Source organism: Panthera uncia (assembly GCF_023721935.1).
Source record: "Panthera uncia isolate 11264 chromosome B2 unlocalized genomic scaffold, Puncia_PCG_1.0 HiC_scaffold_24, whole genome shotgun sequence".
In the NCBI taxonomy this organism is placed as follows: Eukaryota; Metazoa; Chordata; class Mammalia; order Carnivora; family Felidae; genus Panthera; species Panthera uncia.
The window spans coordinates 49734669-49751771 of NW_026057580.1; the positions used below are offsets into that span (position 1 = coordinate 49734669).

Below are 17103 nucleotides of genomic sequence, written 5' to 3' on the forward strand. Positions count from 1 at the left end.
ACTAGTAGGAGTAAAGGAAGAGGCTAGCATACTGGACAGGGGGGCACAAAGCAGGAACTATAGCTGATGAGGAAGCAACCACTGCCAGAACCATCTCACTGTCAAGGAGACAGCAGTAGGAAGAAATACTCGGACCTCTCTCTCCAATCTCTCCAATTCTCCTGGAAGTGCCTGCCTCCCAGCGGCTATACCCAGCTGGAAACCAGAGGGCAAGGGAGTCTGGAAACTAGTCCAGGACACAGAGATTGGGCAGGGAGGGCAGATAGTGGGTCCTAGGCTGTGGCTGGAGTAGGAGGCAACCGGCATAGCCCCCACAAGAAGCTTCTATTTGCTTTTATCAGAAGTTACTCTGAGATAATTTTCCTAGCCCATTTTCATCCGTTTTATAAAAGGAAATCCCCGGGGGAAGGAAGAAGTCCTTTCCCAGAGGGGGTTTAAAGACTTTCAGCTATCCCAGAACAAACCCACCAGCCTGGGAAGGACATTCAGCTGGCCTGATTCAAACTGCAGAGGCCTACTTATGGGACCCCAGCAGACAGTCCAAGGTCAACCCAAACAGAGCATTCCTGGGCTGGTTGCTGATCATGTCTGCCCCCAGGGACCCAGGGGTTCAAGAGAGGACAATTGCTAAGCCAATAGCGCCACTGTGCCTGAGACCCAGAAAGGATGGAGATTTTTGATGATCCTCTGCCTTCTCCCAAAGAGATTTTATTTATTTTGAGAAAGAGAGAGAGAGAGAGGTAGGGGCAGGGAGAGAAGGAGAAACCCAAGTAGGCTTCAAAGCCATGAGCTGTGAGATAACCACCTGAGCCAAAGTCAAGAGTCTGATGCTCAACTGACTGAGCCACCCAGGCGCACCATGCCCAGAGCCCAAAGAGATTTTAGAGGAAACACCAGCAGTAGACTGGAGCATACCCTAAACATTTGAAAATTGGGCTATTCTTGAGAAAAAAGGAACACATCCACAAAAAAACCAATAAAAGCCAAATCCTGAATTATGCTCCACCCTTAGGTAGAAAGAAGAGTCGCAGACAGTTTTAAGAGCTTCTAATTCACTGTCATTCATACATGTACGGTATTGATAAACAACAAGAAAAAATTTTATTGCTTTTCTTTTGCTGTTATTTCAACATTGTCAGCTTTCAAATAAGGGATATGTTGGAAAAAACATCTTAGAGATGTTTTTTTAATTTAAAAAGTCCTGTGTATGGATTCTTTCAGAATTTAAATAAAAATGGAAAGACTTTGGGGTGCCTGGTGGACTCAGTTGCTGGAGCATGCAACTCTTTCTTGATTTCAGGGTCATGAGTGAGTTCAAGCCCATGTTGGGTGTAGAGCTTACTTTAAAAACATAAAAAAGGGGTGCCTGGGTGGCGCAGTCGGTTAAGCGTCCGACTTCAGCCAGGTCACGATCTCGCGGTCCGTGAGTTCGAGCCCCGCGTCAGGCTCTGGGCAGATGGCTCGGAGCCTGGAGCCTGTTTCCGATTCTGTGTCTCCCTCTCTCTTTGCCCCTCCCCCGTTCATGCTCTGTCTCTCTCTGTCCCAAAAATTAAAAAATAAAAAATAAAATAAAAACATAAAAAAAAATTGGGCCGCCTAGGTGGCTCAGTCAGTTAAGCATCTGATTTTGGCTTGGGTCATGATCTCAGGGCTCATGAGTTCGAGCCCTGTGTCTGGCTCTGTGCTGACAGCTCAGTGTCTGGAGCCTGCTTTGAATTCTGTGTCTCCTCTCTCTGTCCTTCCCCTGCTCATGCTCTGTTTCTCTCTCTCAAAAATAAATAAACATTAAAAAAAATTTAACATAAAAAATAATAAAAATATGAGGATCTGTTTCTGGGTTGCCCATGGTTTTTGCTGTTGATTGTAACCATTTCGGGTTGCCATGTACATGATGGGTGCTTAATGCCTATGGAGTGAATGAAAGAAAAGAAGAAGAAAGATAGTACAGGCCAGCTCTCTGCACAGACTTGGCATATTTTTGAGGGAAACTTCAGGAAGAGACAGAAGCTAAATTTTCTGCTTACTCTAAACCCTGGGTAATGCCACAGTGAGATAAGTACAAACTGTGAGTTATTAGAGTGTAATCAGGAAGGAGCTGACCTACGAGAGATGATCACTCTTAGGTTTTCATCCCTTCAGGACTGCCTAAAGACTTTGCTGAATGATTAGTCATTGCCCGATGACTATTAAATACCTATTTTATTTTTACTAACTCTTCCTTCTAAAAACTCTTAACTCTTTTTTCCCCTTTAAAAACTGTTTTTTGTAGTGTTTATTTAAAAAAAATTTAATGTTAATTTTTGAGAGAGAGAGAGAGTGAGACAGAGCATGAGCAGGGCAGGGGCAGAGAGAGAGGGAGACACGGAATCCAAAACAGCCTCCAGGCTCTGAGCTGTCAGCACAGAAACTGGTGAGTTTGAATTCACAGACCACAAGATCATGACCTGAGCTGAAGTCGGACACTTAACCGACTGACTCACTCAGGAGTGCCTATTTTGTTTATTTTTATTTGAGTATAGTTGACAAAAACTCTTTTTTTTTCCATTTTTTAAATTTATTTTGAGAAAGAGAAAGAGGGAGGGGAAGTGAGAGAGGGAGAGAAAGAATCTAAATCAGGCTCCACACTGTCAGAGCAGATCCCTATGAGGGGCTCAAACTCACAAACCATGAGCTTATGACCTGAGCAAAAATCAAGAGTCTGACCCTCAACCAACTGAGCCACCCAGGTGCCCCTATAGTTGACAAAAACTCTTAACTCAGAGGTATTTTGTAGCATCCTGAAAACTTTGTCTATCGCCCACTAAAACATAACTAAAATTTAACCAACTAATATTTACTGAGATTTTCCATAAATGAGGCACTCTTCCAAAATAATATGACCTTCGAAATATTCCCATTAAGTAAGTAATGTGATTGTTCTTACTTTACAGGTAAAAACACTGAGGTTAAACAATTTGCCCAAGGTACCACATGGAGTGGACCTGGAGTGGACAGTGGAACCACTTTGGAACTCAGACATTAGATCTTATTTAAAGGCTACAGTCAGGATGCCTGGGTGACTCACTCAGTTAAACGTCCAACTTTTGGTTTTGGCTCAGGTTACGACATCACAGCTTTGTGGTTTCAAGTCCCACGACAGGCTCTGGGCTTGCAGCGTGGAGCCTGCTTGGGGTTCTCTCTCTCTGCCACTTCCCCATTTGTGCTATCTCCGTCTCTCTCAAAATAAATAAACTTAAAACAAAGTAAAGGGGGGCCTGGGTGGCTTAGTTGGTTAAGCGTCCGACTTTGGCTCAGGTCATGATGTCGCAGTTCATGAGTTCAAGCCCTACATCAGGCTCTGTGCTGACAGCTCAGAGCCTGGAGCCTACTTTGAATTCTGCATCTCTCTCTGCCCCTCCCAGCTCACAGTCTGTCCCTCAAAAATTAATAAATGTTAAAAAAAATTTTTAATAAAATTAAGATAAAGGCTACAGTCAATTACATTATAGCCTTAAACTGAGAAGAGGGGAAGGGAAGGGAAGGGAAGGGAAGAACTGGCTCCCAATCTCCTAGGTAAAGAATCAAAACACATATACACTCAGAAAATGGGTCTGCTGTCTCAGGCCATTTAATTTACAGGATTCACTGAAAGGAGGAAAAAAAAATGCAAAGTTTCCTAACCCACAAAAGTTAGAAAACTACTTGTCACAAGAAAATTGCTGATTGGGGCACCTGGATGGCTCAGTTGGTTGAGCTTCCAACTCTTGATTTTGGTTCAAGTCATGATCTCACGGTTTGTGAGTTCAAGCCCTTCCACTGTCTCTGCCCCTCTTCTGCTCACATTCTCTCTGTCTCCCCCCAAATAAATAAACTTAAAAAAAATACTGATTATTTTGGCTCCTTCTATTAGGAGCACAAATAGCAAGTGATTTAATACCCCTTCTGGTTTATATTGTACCATACATTAAGCTAAAGTATGATATCTAAGTGGGTTTTTTATTTAAAATTTGAATTTTATTTATTTTTTAAAATTAAAAAAAAATTTTTTTTTTTTTGAGAGAGAGAGAGACAGAGTAAGCAAGGGAGGGGCAGAGAGAGAGGGAGACACAGAATATGAAGCAGGCTCCAGGCTCTGAGCTGTCAACACAGAGCCCCATGAGGGGCTCGAACTCACAGACCATGAGATCATGACCTGAGCAGAAGTTAGGCACTTCACCAACTGAGCCCCCCAGGTGCCCTAAAATTTGAATTTTAAAGGCCACAAGTTTGTGCCCTTATTTTGGTGAATTATTTTGCTGTTTGCAATTAGATGCCTTGTGACAAGGAACATGAGAGCTATGTAAAAGAGACCTGTACAATTTAGGCAGAATAATTGCAGTCCTGAAGAGGGCAAGCAATTAAATACAGCCTGCATCCTGCATCTTAGGATATTTTAAGGCATCTGATGGCATTATGCCTGGTTCCTGGGATTCATATGTTGAAAGCCTTTTAGGCTTTCTTTTAAAATATGTATTTAAAGCCATTAATTCCCTCTTGAAGTAAACAAAGGAAAGAGCCTTCTACAAAATCTCACTGGACTCCTGCTTATCCAGGGAAGCCAATCGAATTTTTCAAAAGGGCAGCTTACAGTCTTCAGTACTCCTAAGACAGTCAATGAATTGATGAAATCATTTAAAAAAATTGTTAAATCATTTTCATTGAAGCAATCCATCATTATAGAGATTTTATTAATATAATGTTTTGAGGGGCACCTGGGTGGCTCAGTTGGTTAAGCATCCGACTTCATCTCAGGTCATGGTCTCATGGTTTGTGGGTTCGAGCCCTGCGTCAGGTTCTGTCCTGACAGCTCAGAGCCTGGAATCTGCTTTGGATTCTGTATCCTCTCCTCTCTCTCTGCCCTGTCAGTGTGGAACTCCAGTGTGGAGTTAGAGAGGGGCTCAAATTCACGAACTGTGAGATTGTGACCTGAGCCGAAACCAAGAGTTGGAGGTTTAACAAACTGAGCCACCCAGGGGCCAGGGTGTGTGTGTGTGTGGGGAGAGAGAGAAAGAGAGAGAGAGAGAGAGAGAGAGAGAGAGAGAGAGAGAAAGAGAGAGAGAGAGAGAGAGAGAGAGAAAGAGAGAGAGAAAGAGAAAGAGAATCTTAAGCAGGCTCTATGCTTAGCATGGAGCCCAATGTAGGGCTCGATTCCATAACCCTGGTATCATGACCTGAGCCAAAATCAAGAGTCAGATGCTCAACTGACTGAGCTACCCAGGTGCCCCAAATATGTTTTTTTGTTTTGTTTTGTTTTTAATGACCATGAAGACAATTAGATTTTTAGGGCTGTGCTTTGGAGGAGATAAACAGAGGGAGGTGAAAGTATGTGAGGATGAGAGAAGGAGCCTGAATTTGATGGGATGGCCAGAGAAAACCTCTCTAAAAAAGATGACATTTGGGACAACTGGCTGGTTTAGTCAGTAGAGCATGTGACTCTTGACCTCAGGGTTGTGAATGCAAGCCTGACTTTGGGCATAGGGCTTACTTAGAAAAATTTTTTTAGGGATGCCTGGCTGGCTCAGTCAGTAGAGCATGTGACTCTTGATCTAGGGGTTGTAGGTTTGAGCCCCACATTGGAGGTAGAGATTACTTTAAAAAAGTAAAATATTTTAAAAATTAATAAATAGATAGATGAAAAGATGACATTTGAGTTGAGCATGAGGGGATAGCAAAGTTAAAGCTGGAATGGAAAGTGTTCCCTTGAAGGTTTCTCAGTAGTTGGAAAGGCCAAGGAGAAAAGAAAGGGCATTGGAGGAACAAAATGTCAGTGTGATGAGAGAGGGAGACAGTAGTAGGCATTAGAGACAGGCCATCTTTTCAGGATAAGGAGTTTGGATTTTATTCTAAGTACCTCTAGAAGCATTGAAAAGTTTTAAGAAGGGAGAGGAGATGTGTCGTTTGCTTTTCTAAAAGCCCTTGCTGGTAGATTGTTTCCAAAGATGGCTACAACCCTCCACGTCATCCCACACGCCCTTTTGCAAATATGACTTTGCCACTCCTTCCACCTATTTTTCCTCTTCTCGGATGTGCACAGGGCCTGTGACTTGCTTTAACCAATAGATTGTGGTAGGTGTGACAGTGACAGTGTACAACTTCTGAGACTGGACCATAAAAGGCCTTGCTACTACATCCTTTTTTATTTTCTTGGAGCCTGGAGCTACCATGCAAAGAGGTCTGGGCTAGCTTGCTGGAGAATCCCCATGTACAGAGAGGCCCTGAAGGATGCCAGAGTAGAAAGGCTCCAACATCCCAGCCATCTCCAATGAGCCATCCCAGCCATATTGGATTCTCCAGCCCAAATTGCAGGCACATGAGCAAGTCTAGTCCACACCACATGGAACACAGTCTTGCTATTCCAGCTGAACCCTGCTCTGCCAATCCACAGAATCATGAGCAAACAAAATGGCTGGGTTTTGTGTTTTGTTTTGTTTTGTTTTGTTTTGTTTTGTTTTGTTAGACTCTACACCCAATGTGGGACTTGAAATCATAACCCCTAGATCAACAGTTGCATGTTCTACTGACAGCCAGCTAGGCACCCCTAAAATGGCTGTTTTTTAAATCCAGCAGTGTTTGGGATGATTTGTCACACTGCGGTAGATAACTGATGCCTACATTCTGGCTGATGTGGGGAAAATGGATTGCAGATTTAAGGGTGGAAGAAAATAACAGTGGAAAGTGAGAGACGTGGGTAGATTTTATATAAATTTCAGAAGTAGACTAGATAAGATTTGTTGATAGCTTATTTAACATGGTAGTCAGGGAGAAGGCTCCTCCCAGGCATTTGGTTTGAGTAACTAGAAGTATAGTAATGCCATTTATTAAAATAAGTAAGACCTAGATAGGAACAGGATTGGGGGGCAAGATGTGAATCAAGGTCCTTGATTTAAAAAAAAAATTTTTTTTTGCACTTATTTATTTTTGAGAGACAGAGAGAGCACGGACAGGGGAGGGGCAGAGAGAGAAGGAGACACAGAATCTGAAGCAGGCTCCAGGCTCTGAGCAAGCTGTCAGCACAGAGCCTGACGCAGGGCTCAAACCCACGAACCGTGAAATCATGACCTGAGCCGAAGTTGGACACTTAACGGACTGAGCCATCCAGGTGCCCCAAGGTCCTTGATTTTTAACAGTCTAGTTATTGTATATTGTCACAGGACAATCTCTCTTAATCCTGTGATTTGGCTATTTCTTAGATGTCTATCATGTTGTCTTTGGAATAAATAATGATATTTTCCAACTTAGAGCCATGAATGTACTCAAGATGACATTTTTCTTAAGTTTATTTATTTATCTTGAGAGAGAGACAACATGAGTGGGGAAGAGGCAGAGAGAGAGAGAGAGAGAGAGAGACTATCCCAAGCAGGCTCAGCACTGTCAGCCAGAGCCCGATGCGGGGCTCAACCTCACAAAACTGAGATCATAATCTGAGCTAAAACCAACAGTTGGACACTTAACCAACTGAGCCACACAGGTGCCCCTGTTTTTTGTTTTTTTAAGTTTATTTATTTATTTTGAGAGAGAGAGAGAGCATGAGCGGGGAAAGGCAGAGAGAGAGAGAATCCCAAGAAGGCTCCATGAAGGGCTCAATATCAGGAACCATGAAATCATAACCTAAGCCAAAATGAAGAGTCGGACATTTAACCTACTGAGTGCTCCCAGGGCTCCTGAAGATGACATTTGTGTTTTTTGTTTTGTTTTTGTTTTTTAAAGGATAAGCATTTGTTTTTAATGTTTGTGTATTTTTGAGAGAGAGAGTGCCAGCAAGGGAGAGGCAGAGAGAGGAGACACAGAATCTGAAGCAGGCTCCAGGCTCTGAACTGTCAGCCCAGAGCCTGATGAGGGGCTCGAACTCACAAACTGCGAGATCATGACCTGGACTGAAGTAGGATGCCCAACCTACTGAGCCACCCAGGCACCCCTGAAGATGACATGTGTAATTGAAAAGTCCCAAAGTAGTGAGATAGAATTGCTACATGTGGACTTCTATTAAAAAAATCAACTTTTTATTCATATGGACTTTTAAGGACAAGCTTCTGATGTATATGGTGCTGTAATATGAGGGTAGAAACCTCTTGACAACAGAGTCAACTGGACAGAGGTATTAACAGCTCTATGTATCTGTAGATTAGTTTGGACTTGGCAACTCCTGCTTTGGCTGGGAGGTTACACCAAATTATACTTTCAATGATACAAGATTCTCCAAGACAAATGACCTTATTAAAAATCTGTAAGAGGGGAACTTGGTTGGCTCAGTCCATAGACCATGCAACTCTTGATCTCAGGGTCATGAGTTCAAGCCCCACATTGAAGGTAGAGTTTACTAAATAAATAAATATCTAGTAGAATGAGATCTAGGAACTGTCACTTATACATTTCACTTAATGTCACCTACAAAAGTGGCAGACATGGTTGGTCAGCTACTTATCAGCCATTCCAAAACCCGCTTCCCTGTTCTTCCCTGTGCCTACTTCCCAAACTAGAAATGGGAAAAGTCAGGTACTCATATGACACCTTCATATTTGGTCAGTAAGAAGTAATCTTGTTGGGGAACTTCTAGGAAAGAGTTTGCTTTCTGATAAGAGAGGCCGATGAATCAGAAGAGCCCCTTGACATTACCCTTTCCTGCTTTGAACACAGTTGTGTAAGAATATGGTACTTAGAGTTAGGGAAGTCATTTTGCAACATGAGGTACCAGGCCTAAGACCAAAACCCTGTCATGGGAATGGCAGAATAGAATAGAAAGAGACTGGATGACCTTGCTGAACTAGTGTACTCAGACCTGGAAAGGCCTATGTCCAAACTTCTTATATCACGAGACAATTGAAGTCCATTCTTTTTTTTTCTTTTTCTTTTTATTTATTTATTTATTTATTTTGAGAGAGATAGAGCACAAGTGGGGCAGAGAGAAGGACAGACAGGATCCCAAGCAGGTTTTGCACCATCAGCACAGAGCTTGAACCCACAAAATGTGAGATCATGACCTGAGCAAGACAAAGAGTCAGACACTTAACCGACTGAGCCACCCTGGTGCCCCTGAAGTCCATTCTTTTTTTTTTTTTAATTTTTTTTTAAAGTTTATTTTTGACAGAGAGAGAGGGAGACAAAGCACGAGCAGGGGAGGGGCAGAGAGACAGGGAGACACAGAATCCGAAGCAGGCTCCAGGCTCTGAGCTGTCAGCACAGAGCTGGACGAGGGGCCTGAACCCACAGACCGCGAGATCATGACCCGAGCTGAAGTCGGACTCTCAATCGACTGAGCCACCCAGGTCCCCCACCCTGAAGTCCATTCTTGAAGCCAGTGCTTCCCCACCCTGTATAGTCAAGGTGCAAATAGGAAATGATACTATTTTTATTGCACAGTTACCTAAATGGACAGGCTGTTTGCAGTCAGAGGTGACTGGCCCAGAGACTTTGGCCACCTCAGGTCCCCCCAGCTGCCCCAAAGACTGAAGGTATCAGTAACTTAGCCATATCCATAACCCATTTATTTGCACACAAGCAGTAACAGCAAACCAGTTGGGAAGTTCTGCTTACGCCACTGAAGTTGGGTGAGGGTGCCTGGCTGTCTCAGTCAGTGGAGCATACAACTCTTGGTCTCGGGGTAGTGAGTTCAAACCCTACATTAGGCTAGAGCTTACTTTAAAAAAACACTGAAGGTGGGTGTTCTGAACTTTGCAGTAGAATGTGTCCTAACTGATGCAATATATACCCTCTATGAGTGGATGGAGGATGGGAGGATTGGATGGATAAAACCTGATCATATAGTTGGTGATGAAGTTCAGAAGTTATGTTATAGTCAGAGGATCCTGGTAAAGGTGTCTCAGGATATTACAGGGGATAACTGAGGCTTCCTTAGAAAGGAAACTCATTTTTGCTTCTTTCCATACTTCTCACTTCATTTTTTAATCTCTGCATGAAAACGGGCTCTCTCTGTTTTTCATGCCAGGTGACTGAAGAAGGCTACCCCACCCGTCCAGTCCCAGTGATAGTGGACCCAGGCTCTAGAACCAGGCTACCCGGGTTCAAATCCTAGTTCCACCACTAACTAGCTGTGTTACCTGGACCAAGTTACTTAACTCCCTGTGCCTCAATTTCCTCATCTCTAAACTGGTGATAATGTTATATACCTTAATAGAGTTGTAGGAATTAAACCCACTAAAGTGTGTGTGTATCTATATATCCATATTTAAAAGGCAAACACTATATAAATGTTAGTGTTTATTATCTTTGATTCCCAGGCAAGAAAATCTGATTATTTGAGTTTGGGCCAGTGGTCCACTCCTGGCCTAATCCCCCAATCATACTTTACATAGTTCCATGTACTGCTATACCTTCAGAGCATTTATTTCAGCTATAATTTAATATTTGATAGAGGACTGTATTCACCACTAGACTCTGGGACCATCTGGTTTCCTCCCCCTTCTGTCCTCAAGTGCCTAGCACAGTGGTCAGAACTCCATGAAGCACAATTCTAGGGCACACCATTTACATTGTATTCTATTTGCAACATGGCGGCTTGATGGTCATCAGTCCCAAGAAATATGCTGAATTAATGGTCCAATCCACAATGGCTGGGGTGCAATTGATGGCTGCAGAAGTCTACCCTTATAAGTAGATAGGTAGGTCTTAACAAAGGGTAACAAAGGGGAATAATCTGAACAGAAGCCTCTAAATGTGTCCACCACATACCTCACATGGTCAGGCACAAGAAATGCAAAGTCAGACAAATGTCAGGCAGACATTGTTGGTGGCATAACTAACACCCCTACTCCCCCTTCCCTTAGTTTGGTATACCTAAATATTCTTGGCTAGAAGGAACCTCAGACCTAGAGGTTGAATTAAGACTCATGATTCACCTAAGAATGGCAACCGCGTCCCCTCCCACCTTGTGGCCCAGTTGTGATCAATGATACATAAGAGGAAATATATTTAAGGGTCATCTGAGAAGAATTTGTTCCCAAATTAAAATAAATACAGTGAGAAGGTCTGGCCCTTTTTCCTGCTTAAATGCCAAGCTAAAGACAAAAGCCAACACTGAGGGTGATACAATAGAATCTAGAAAGAGCCTAAACCCAGATATTTTTTTTCTGTAAGTTACCATGTGTTTTGTGATTTAAACCGCTCTAGTCAAGTATGCTCCCTCTTGTAGCCAAACACATTCTAACTGATAAATGTGGTCCTTTTATCTTTGGAGCTGAACGTGAGTGAGGGAGACAAATCCGATATTCAGTAGCTTAAAATCAGGAACAGAGAAGGATGCCCACTGCCTGCCCCCACCCCCGCTCTTATTCCACAGTGTTCTGTACATCCTTGATTGCATAAGATAGCAAAAAGAAACAAAAAGATTGTGACGCCAAAAACAAGTACTATCCATAAGAGAAAAAATCTGATAAATTATATTTCATCAAAATTAAATTTTTTTCTTTGCAAACTCCCTGTCAAGAGAATTAAAAGACAAGGTGCAGCTGGCTAGCTTAGTCGATAGAGCATGAGACTCTTGATCTTAGGGTGGTGAGTTCAAGACCCATGTTGGGCATAGAGATTAGAGAAGAAAAAGAATTTTCTTTCTTTCTTTCTTTCTTTCTTTCTTTCTTTCTTTCTTTCTCTCTCTCTCTCTCTCTCTCTCTCTCTCTTTAAAGAGAATAAAAGACAAGCTATAGACTGGAGTAAAATATTTGTTAACCATGTATCTGACTAAGGACTCACGTCCTTAATATGTAAAGAATTTTCAAAACTCAACAGCAAAACATAAAATCCAGTTGGAAAACAGACAAAAGCATGAAGAGGTATTTTACTGAAGAAAATATAGGGATGTCAAATAAACACATGAAAGGATGTTCAGTCTTCTGGCCAGAACCACCATCTTTTGGTCTTCCAAAATGACCAACCCAAAGAGAAAAAGGAGAGACACCCACTATATATTCTCTAGGCCTTAGAAAACATGGATTTGTTCCTTTGGCCACATTCATGCAAATCTACAAGAAAGGTGACGTGGTAGACATTAAGGCAATGGGCACTATTCAAAAAGGAATGTCCCACGAATGTTCCTATGGCAAAACTGGAAGTCTGCAGTGTTACCCAGCATGCTGTTGGCATTGTTGTAAACAAATGGGTTAAAGGCAACATTCTTGCCAAGAGAATTAATGTCTGTATTGAGCGCTCTAAGAGTCCTTAGAGCTTCCTGAAAAAGTGAAAGAAAATGATCAGAAAAAGAAGGAAGCCCAAGAGAAAGATGATTGGATAAACTGGAGCATCCACCTGCCCCCGCAGGGAGGCACACTTTGTGAGAAGTGGAGCCTGAGCTGCTGGAATCCATTCCCTATGAATTCATGGCTTAATGAGTATTAAAAAGAATTAAAAATAATAATAAAAAAAACCCTCCAGACTGTAAAAGATGTCCAATACCACTAGCCATTAAGGAAATGCAAATTATTGGGATAACAATGAGAGACAACTCCATACCATCAAAATGGCCAAAAAAAAAAAAAAAGAAAGAAAAAAAAAAGAACAGCAAATGCTGGCAAGAATGTGGAAAAACTGGGTCTCATACATTGGTGATGGGAATGTAAAATGATATAGCTACTCTGGAAAACAGTTTGGTAGTTTCTTATAAAAGTAAACATGCAACTACTATACAACCCAGCAATTGCCTTTCTGGACACTTATCTCAGAGAAATGAAACCATGTTTATATGAAAACCTGTACCTGATTGTTCATGGCAGCTTTATTCACAATATCCAAAACATCTAAACAACCCAGATGCCTTTCAAAAGATGAATGGTTAAACAAGCTATGGTACATCCATACCATGGAATACTATTCAGCAATACAAGGAATGAACTGTTGAAACATGCCAACAACTTGGATGCCTCTCTAGGGCATTACACTGAGTGGAAAAAAAAAAGACAGTCTTAACAGGTCACGTTCCATATGATTCTATTCACATAACATTCTTGAAAGATAAAATTGTAAAGATGGAAAACAGATTAGTGGCTGTCAGGGGTTAGGCTGGTATGGGGAAAAAGGAAGGTCTGGAGTGTGAGTACAATTCATTGTGGTGATGGAATAGTTCTTTATCCTGATTGTGATGGTGGTTAAAAGAAGCTGCACATGAGATAAAATTGCACATACATTGTACCAATGTCAATTTCCTGGTTTGATATTGTGCTATAGTTATGTAAAATGTAACCGTTGGGGAAAACTGGGTGAAGGATACAAAGGACTTGTCTATACTATTTTGCAACTTCTTGTGAATCTGTAATTATCTCAAAAAAATTTAATGTTTATTTCTTTATCTTGAGAGCGGAAGAGGGGCAGAGAGAGGAAGAGAGAGAATCCCAAGCAGTCTCTGGTTGTCAGCACAGAGCCCGACATGGGACTTGATCCCATGAGTGGTGAGATTATGACCTGAGCTGAAATCAAGAGTTGGACACTTTACCCACTGAGACACCCAGACATTCCTCAAAATAATTTTTTTTAAAGATATAAGGATTACAAAGGAAGAAATAAAACATCCTTATTTATAGGTACATAGAAAATGAAATAATCTATAAATTACTCACATTAATAACAGAATTTAGCAATCTTTTTGGGTATAAGTTTAGTAAACAAAGATATTTGCATTCTCTTGACAACAAAGGGTAGAAAATGTACTTTTTAAGAGATACACTTGCAATGGTAAAAAAAAAAAAAAAGATAATCTCAGAAAATGGAAAGTTCTGAAACTTTTGAAGTCACTAAAATTCTAAGCAAATAGACATACATGTCACACATGTTCATATATAGGAAGACTCAACAGTGTAAAGATGTTAATTCTCTCGAAATTACAGTAGCAGCAAACAATTTATTTCTTGTTCCCATTATGCGAGGACTGCAGACCACCTGTAGCCACTCTGGGCTCTGTGTGATTCCATGTATTTTCTCATAGCGAGACCCCAGCTAAAGAGGCAGCCACTCTTTGTGGCATGATATTCTCCTGGCATAGGGCAAAAGCTCAAGGTGAGAGAAGCAGGGGAGAAGAATCACTAAAGCCCACAACATATTTAAAGCTTTTGCTCCAACATGGTGTTAGTCAAGGTAAGTCACACAAGCCCCAAACCAGCGGGGCAGAGGAGTCTATGTCACTATAGGAAAGTATGACAAATATAGGAACAGAACAAATAATTATGAATAAAAATTGCCACCCAACACATAGGTTCACTGTGATTTCAAATCAAGATCACAAAGTTTTCATGGAGGGGTGGGTGCCTGGCTGGTTCAATAGAGCATATGACTCTTGATCTTTATAGGTTGTTGAGTTCATGCCCCATGTTTGGTGGAGAGTTTACTTTAAAAAGTTTAAAAATTTAGGGGCACCTGGGTGGCTCAGTTGGTTAAATGTCCAACTTCAGTTCAGGTCATGATGTAGCGATTTGTGGGTTTGAGTCCCACATTGGGCTCTGTGCTGACAGCTTAGAGCCTGGAGCCTGCTTCAGATTCTGTATCTCCCTCTTTCTCTGACCCTGCCCCACTCTCAGTCTCTCCCTTTCTCTCTCAAAATTAAAATTGAATAAATTTAAAATAAATTAAAAAAATTAAGAAACAAGAAACAAAATTTTCATGGAGCCAGACAATCCTAAAATGCCTGTGGAAGAGAAAAGAGCTAAGAACACTTGAAATTCTTTATGAAATCAAGATTTATCAAAAAACCCACAGATTTTCAGGCAGTGTGGTATTAAGTACAGGAATAGGCAAATGGAACAAAATAGAGAACCTGAAACAGACCCAATCATACATGGAAACTCATAAGATCTCTTTGGCACAGCAAATGAGAAGAGAAATGAATTTCAGATGGAATATGGACTTAAACACGAAAGGCAAAACTTTACAACTTTTAGAAAAAAATATGGGAGAATATTTGTGTACCTCACGGTCAGGAAGGATTTCACAAAACACCTGAAACAGAGCCAAAGATATGACCAGTTAACAAAAGAGAAAATAAGAATAGTTAATAAATATTAAAGATGCTCAATTATACTGGTAATTGGGGAAATACAAATCATCATAATAAGTAATAATTTCACAAGCACACACACAAACCAAAAACAAGCTCTGCCAAAGATGTAGAGGAAGCAGAACTTTAATACATTGTTGATGGGAATGAAAATTGGTACAAACTGGTTTAGAAAACAGTCTGGCATTACTTAGTAAATCTGAACACACATATACCTTAAGACCCCAAAATTCCACTCCTACATAAAGATCCTGAAAACTCTTAAACGCATGCGTCAGGAGAAATATTTAAGAGTGTTCATAGCAACACTGTTTGCAACAGCAAAAACTGGAGCCTACCCAATGTCCAAAAGTAGACTGGATAAATAAATTGTGGTATCTTCTTACAGTGAAACACTATATAGCAGAGAAATTGAATAGCTGAATCTCAGAAACAGAATGCTGAGTGGAAAAACCAAGTTGCATAGGGAATTGTGGAATGATTCCATTGACAAAAAGTTCAAAAATTAGCAAAACTGTACAATGTAGTGATTAGGGAGATATATATATATATATATATATATATATATATATATATATATTTGTGATAAGAGAATTATTAATACACACACAAGTTTTGTTTTGGTTGTCAGATGATCCTTTATTGAAATATTTTCCTCTGCAGTTAAGGAGCTGTGGGCATTCCACTATGCCACTATTTATGTCATCTATGATGTTGTGAGGATGGTGGCCAGCAACATTGCAGGCCACAGACTGGGCAGTCCCCAGCATCTCTTTAACAGTTCCAGAGAGTTCTCTGGCTGAAGATTGGTGCTGCATCTGTAGGGCAATGTTGACAATCTCATCAAAAGTGATATTTCCACTGTGCTTAATGTTTTTCTGCTTCTTTCTGTCTCTTGGTGGTTCCTTGAGGGCTCTGATCATCAGGGCAGAGGCAGAAGGTACTACTTCAATCTCGGCCTATCTGTTCTGAATGTTCAGTTTCTCTGTAATCCTTAGACCCTTCCAATTACAGGTTGCCTTGTGATGTCATCACCAACTCTTTGGAGACAGATCAGCCCAGGGGGCCAATTTTGGGGGCCAGGGCCAATGTGGTACGGACTTCCCTAAGGGTGCACCTCAGGTATATGACTTTGACCTTCTTGGGGTTGAATTTAGGTGGCCTGGTGGAGGTGGCTGGTGGCAGAGGAACCTGGATTCAGGATGACTGAGGAGAGTTGCACCTTCACCTGCTCTGAGTGGAAAGCCATAAAAGCTAACACAAAATTTAGTATGCTGGTTTCCTTCGGAGGAGAAGGAGGATATGATTGTAGTGAGGCACACTGAAGGCTCCTTGGGTAGAAGCCTTAGCAAGGTCAGTTTCAGGGAGTGAGTGGCAGGGATAGAAGCTGGAATGGTGGACTGAAGGATGAATTGAAGCTAATGACATGAAAAATAGCTAGTGCAGTCAACTCATTAAAGAAATGTTGCTAGAAATCAGAGCAGATTATATTCTCAGGAAGCAGGGAAAATTATTGGCAGAACAGACTTCTTTCTCATGAGGCAGAAGGAGAAAGTAGTGAGGCGGATATATGAGGCTGGCTTTGATTAAGCTGAATTGAGGCATAAGAATGGAGCTGTAGGCTGGGAGCCTTCCTCATTTGGAGGGAGGTTTAGAGTCTCTTTTCATTAGTTTTCCAAAGACTGTGTGCCCACTTGGAGACGAGCAAACAAGATCTCCAGGCAGCTCACCCACCTTCTGCTTTGGTTCTCATGAGGTCCCTCTGTCAGGAATTCCCACTAATCAATTAATCTGGGAACAATTACAGGCCGGTTGGCTTCCAGCAGCATTCACATGTCTTATAGGCCAGCTTGGGCTTTCTGTTCCTTTCAGCAGAATTAATGCCTGATTGCTCTGACTGCCCACAAATGTAACTTAAAACTCCATCTTGACTTTATGGTGATATTATAAAAGCCTCCCAGAGGAATGCAGCATTGTATCTCTGGAAGTTCATTCAAGGGAGTAGCTACTAGGAAAACTCTTTAATCTGGAAATGTATAAGAAAGAAATGATCGGTTTGAAAGGTCATGCATACATATCTTGACTTTGGGGGTCAC

General features: G+C 41.4%; 1 pseudogene; it reads right to left on the reverse strand.

Moving 5' to 3' along the window:
• Positions 1–12031: 12031 nt before the first annotated feature.
• Positions 12032–16836, reverse strand: LOC125939107 (60S ribosomal protein L12-like; annotated as a pseudogene).
• Positions 16837–17103: the final 267 nt, after the last annotated feature.